The sequence below is a fragment of the Nansenia antarctica genome, assembly GCF_963989245.1.
Source record: "Nansenia antarctica genome assembly, chromosome: 19".
NCBI lineage: Eukaryota > Metazoa > Chordata > Actinopteri > Argentiniformes > Microstomatidae > Nansenia > Nansenia antarctica.
The window spans coordinates 12561144-12567143 of record NC_137692.1 but is presented as its reverse complement, the minus strand read 5'-3'; positions in this window follow the sequence as shown (position 1 = coordinate 12567143).

Genomic DNA, 6000 nt, shown 5'->3' with positions numbered 1-6000 from the left:
TTAAAGGATGGTTCGGGTTTTGCCCTCCAAAAACATTTATCTCTCCTCTCTCATCATCATTAGGCATCGCAGTGAAATGTGACAGGAGCTGATGAAAGCAGGAACAAGTCGGCAAACCGATCAATTTATTCAGAAAAATGTAAATACATTTCAACGTTATTGACACACTCGCTAGTCAAGCCAAAACATTGCAATTCAATGGATTCGGTAAGTAATCCCCACTACTACCTAGTTAGTGTAGTGTAGTGGGGATTACTCACCAAATTATTTTTGGGGGATCGTTTACCCCGACTTGTTCCCCCTTTCACCAGCTGCTGTCACAAATTACTGTTGTAGAAAGTGTGTAACTTCACAGCTTAGCCAAAAAACAATCTCATCACATGGTTTCTATAACCGAGAGCCGAACCCAGGTGAGGTGCTTGCCAGATGACGCATCCACCATAGCTATAATTACAGCTCAGGCCAGCCCTGTAGTATGTACAAAATCCTTTGATAAATGATCAACAACATAAAGTATCCTGATTTGACTCAGTGGAGAGGAAGTTCATTAAAAGCTGGATGTTGACAGTCAGTCAATGATGGTGAGAGAAGACAGGAAGTATCTGTTCATCGTAACGAGGCCTTCTGCACTAACACATGAAGAGCTGCTTCTTTCACACGCAGAGTTAAAGCAGTAACGGAACCCATCTGTGAGAAGCATGTTAAGAACATTGGTAAGGCAACTGAAACAATAACTAAGTGTGCTTTATCGTTATGTTATGTTATTTCCATGTAGGAAATTTAGTTCTGTGTCTCAGACAGTGGCGGACTCAGGCTGTTTGAAGGGCAGGGGTGAAAAGAAAAAAAGGGCACCTACTGCACAACATGGGACCCCATCAGTGCACATGGTCAAATTTAGACCATTGGAAGGGCATCCAATAGGGCACATCCTCTAATTTAGCCACTCAAAAGGGCACTTTAGTGTGACGTTTTTCAACTGTGAGGGCAAAACTGTCAAGTTTAGACCATTGGGGGGGCACCAATAGGGCACGTCCTCTCATTTTCACCACTCAAAAGGGCATTTTTGCCACTCAAAAGGGCACTTAAGCGAGACGTTTTTCAACCGTGGGGGCACCAGGAGGGGCGGTCACCCCCCCTGCCCCCCCCCCTGAGTCCGCCAGTGGTCTCAGATATTACACACACACACATAACAATTCTTATACAAAAACGCACACAATTAAATCACTAAACCCATGTGAGGAGTTCAGTGAGGAGCTCTGCTCAAATCCGACCCTACACTGTAGGAGTTGGAGAGTTTCTCTACACTGTAGGAGTTGGAGAGTTGGAATTGTAAGTATGTTTGTCGGTCCCCAGTCCCGCCTTGGCAATGGCCTAGAAGTGTCATTTTCTGTCCCCTCAAACTCAAGGGTGGGGATGAAGTCAGTGGTTGTGGATGTCTTCCCTTCCCATCCACTCTCTAGTCCATACATGCATGGCAGTCAGTCTTGTGGATATGTGACACATTCTAGTCTTTCGGTCCACATGTCGGCAACCAATCAAAATGTTCAGATTTTTCTTTTGAAACATGGAACTACGTTTCAACGTTGTTGAGAATCACAAAACAAACTCGCTAGTCAAGCCAACATACTGCTACACAATGGATTTTGTGAGTAATCCCAACTGCTACCTAGTCTGATCATTACATCAGATCCCGATCTGCGGACCAAAGCATTAGAACGTGTCACATACAGTATATTAAATAGATAATAATATAGGCAAGATCCATCAAGAAGCATCAACAATTCAAAAACAAAGCCCACCTCCTCACATCTTACCATGTTGTTTATTACTCTGGATAAGAAACAACAGATTTTGCTCTTAGTTCTGAGTTTAGAGTACTAGTTTAGTTCAGAGATCATCTTCAGTTCATTTTAGGCAACAAAAGATGTCCATGGGGCGTCTGTGGCTCAGGAGGTAGAGCTAGCATCTAAGGTCGAGCAAGGTCTACGGTTCGATCCCCGGCTGGCCATGTGTCGAGGTGTCCTTGGGCAAGGCACTGAACCCCAATGAGCGGGCTGCTGCCTTTCATGGTATCTTGCCACCATTGGTGTGTGAATGGGTGAATGAGAGGCTATTGTAAAGCACTTTGGAATAAGGCCCTATATACAGACGTGGACAGATTTGTTGGTACCCTTAGAGCTCATTGAAACAATGCTTCATTCCTCCTGAAAAGTGATGACATTAAAAGCAATTTTGTCATGCATACCTGCATGCCTTTGGTATGTCATTGAGTAAAGCAAAGAAACTGTGAAAAGAGATCAATTATATACTAAAACAGCATGGACAGATGTGTTGGTACCCCTTAGAAAAGATTATAAATAATTGGATTATAGTGATATTTCAAACTACTCCAAGGTCAAGGTACATCAGTGTCTGATCGCACCATCTGTCAATTTTTGAGTGACAGTTGGGCTCCATGGAAGAAGACCCAGGAGGGCTCCACTTTTAAAAGAAAAACATAAAAAAGCCAGACTGGAATTTGCTCAAATGCATATTGACAAGCCACAATGCTTCTGGGAGAACGTCCTTGGGACAGATGAGTCAAAACTGGAGCTTTTTGGCAAGTCACGTCAGCTCTATTGTTTTCCACAGACAAAAAAAGGAATCTTTCAAAGAAAAGAGCACCACACCTGTGAAACATGGAGGAGGGGAGGTTATGTTTTAGGGCTGCTTTGCTGCGTCCGGCACAGGGTGCCTTGAATCTGTGCGGGGAAGAATGAAATCTCAAGACTATCATGGCATTCTGGAGCGAAACATACTGCCCAGTGTCTGAAAGCTCTGTCTCAGTCACAAGTCATGGGTCCTCCAACAGGAGGAGAGTCCTCCAAACCTGAGACAGTTGGAGGAGTTTGCTCAGTAAGAGTGGGCCAAACAAGGTGCAGAAGTCTCATTGAGAGCTACATAAATCACTTGATTGCAGTGATTGCCCTAAAGGTTGTGCAACAAAATATTATGTTAAATGTCCCATCATTTTTGTCCATGCCATTTTCATTTGTTTTATTATTTAATATTCTGTTGAATCAAAAATCAAAAGCAAAGTCTGGAATAAACAATGATGGATGCCAATTACTTTTGTGAGTTCAAGTGAGAATGTTGCCAGTAACCTTCACAGTAAGTACCATATTGATTTACATTCTTCTGAATAAAAGTCTGAACATTTGGTCGGTCGCCGACTTGTTCCCATTTTCACCAGCTGCTGTCAAAATACTTTTTTATTTTCAGTCTATGGTAATATAACTTACAGTTACAGCATTGACAACAGATATGCATCTTATCATCAGACATTTTCATCATTATCATCATAGTTTATTTCGTTTGCTTACTTATTTCATAGCAACTAAACCCTTTCTTTCCCCTCTGTAAAGAACAGCATGGTGTATCTGATGGCATTATAAAGGTCCATTGAAGATCTTCAAATCATGACCTCTAAAGATCACTTACATGTCCGATTCTGCCCGGATACGCCTGTAGGACTCAACCCTGATTAGCAGCTTGTCTTGTGATTTGTGTAGGCATGACCTGGTCAGAGGTCATGGTGGTTGTGTGGTGACAGTCCCTTCTCACTGTAGTACCCATGTTAAGTCGTGACGTGTTTCCGGGTCCAACGTTGGCTGAGGCGCTGTCTTCGAAATGCCGAAATAATGATAATAATAAATTATATTTATATAGCGCTTTTCCGAAGCTGAAATACCCTGACAATATGGAGAAAACGGCAAAGTATTGTGTCCCTTGTTGTATGAATAGATCCGAGTCTAAACAACGATTAAACTGTCATTCTACCGCTGTAGTTCACAGGTACTCTGGTGGAGGGAATTTCTGGTTTGGACTCGGAAATGGCAAAACGTCACTTTTTACGTCAGACTTAACAAGCGGATAGTGTGTGTGCTGGACAGTCGCATACTCCATGGTGGTCGGAATGATGGGGGAAACAAAACAATGAACGTGTCGAAATGAAATGTTCTCTTTTCAGACATAGTTCTACCAATAAGAATGGTCAAAGTAAGTGTATAAATGATGAGACATTCAGACATACTTGGCTTGAGGGTTTAGATACATGTTAATTGAGGACTTACACTAGGCCTATTGTTATGCGGTAGACCACATCCATTTTCAAATCTCTTTGCAGCCAGTGAAACTAACAAAAGCCCAGTGGGCAAATGTCTTAATGTCAGTGTTTGTGTGCCATCACAAAACCCAACACCACAACAATGGCTAGGATAAACAGTTCATGTCATTATCTTAAAACCTGTGTTTCTCCCTGTGGGGAGTTCAGGTGGAGCTCTGGCTGTCCCTGGCTTAGGTGTGTATATGTTACGGTACATGTGGGAATACGGTACATGTGGGAAAACTAGGGTTAGGGTTAGGTGCTTGGGTGACTTGGTACATGCTGGCATGTCTAACCCTAACCCTAACCCTAACCCTAACCCTACCCCTAAACCTAACCCTAGTTCTCCCACATGTACCGTAACATCTGTACCACTACCCAGAGGATTGTCATGGTAAACAAGCTCAACAGATTTGCAGTGCTGCGATTCATCTCCAGTACTTGAGTCTCTGTGTAATATTCCAATTAAGGCTATGATTTTAAAAAATCAATTGCTTCGTGCCAGTACATAATACAACAGTGTCTTCATCATTGGCACTGGATCTCTCTGGCTTCAAATGATCCTTCTCAGTTCCATTGCTGCATTTTGAATGAATGAATGTATGAATGAATGAATGAATGAATGAATGGTCTTTATTTGTCATTGCTACAGTACAGGTACCAAACAACGACATTTAGGAGGGGTGGCTCCCCTGGTGTTAGGAAAGGGAAGAAAAAAACACTTTTTAAAAAAAAATCACAAGAAGGGAAGGAGCTGGTTTACATAAATAAAGGCTATGTACACTATCCACTGTACTATACTGTACAGATAGACGACTAGGGTTGTCATATTGCACAATAGTATTGTTTCACGTTTTCTCACAGAACGATAAGGATTTGGTCTCGGTGGGAACAGTATTCCTCTCTTTTTCCAACGGGTGTCTAGAGGCCCCCATGTTCCCCACCACTGCCCTGACTGAGTGGCCTTCTTGTCCAGCTGGAACTCACTGACTGACTCACCTCTCCTCTATCCCAGTGGCCCGAGCGAGCTTCAACAATATGGCTTTGTGTCAGTCCCACCTGTGGGTGGGGGAACCCACAGGGGAGTGGGAGTGAGTGGGTGTTCAGAGGCATGCTCTCTCTCTCTCTTTCATACCGCGGCCACAGTCGACGAACAACGTCACACAGTAAAGGCTTTGTGTCGTGAACTCAACAGCTCACAGAGTTCTCCGATTTCAAAATGCAACACCATGTTAATGCATTTAGCCTCGGTCGATCACGTGACATATTTTTCTGTGTTTATGGTTTCTGTTGTTGTGAGAGCCTAACTGATTTTATGTTCCTCACTGTATCAAAATGCTGTGCACATAAGCCTAATCCCACTCATGGACACAGGAAGCACGTTTATAACTGTATCCTCTCATACATACTTCTCCCCTGCATCAGGTCCAAACAATGTCGAGAAAATCCCTATATTGACTAAGAACTAAATATAAAACAAGATCTTGCTCACCACCTGTTTCAACTGTTGCCCTCTGGACGGCGCTACCGATCCCTGGCCACCAAAACATCCCATTTCAAAAACAGTTTGTTCCCCTCTGCCATAAGGACTCTCAACACCTGACTCACTGCACTAACCCTGCCAGAAGTACTGCACTTTATAAATTGTAAATATTGTATGATTTTGTCTTGTGGTTACGTGTGTACATGTCCATGTGATAGTTATGTGCAATGTGTGTATGTTTTTGACACTGCTGTATTGAGCTTTTCCACCTGTACCGAAAACAAATTCCACCGACATAGGTCGTGTGGTCATTATTCGATTCGATTCTTGTTTTATTGGACCTGATGTCTTCCTCTTCCCTCTTTCTCTAGGT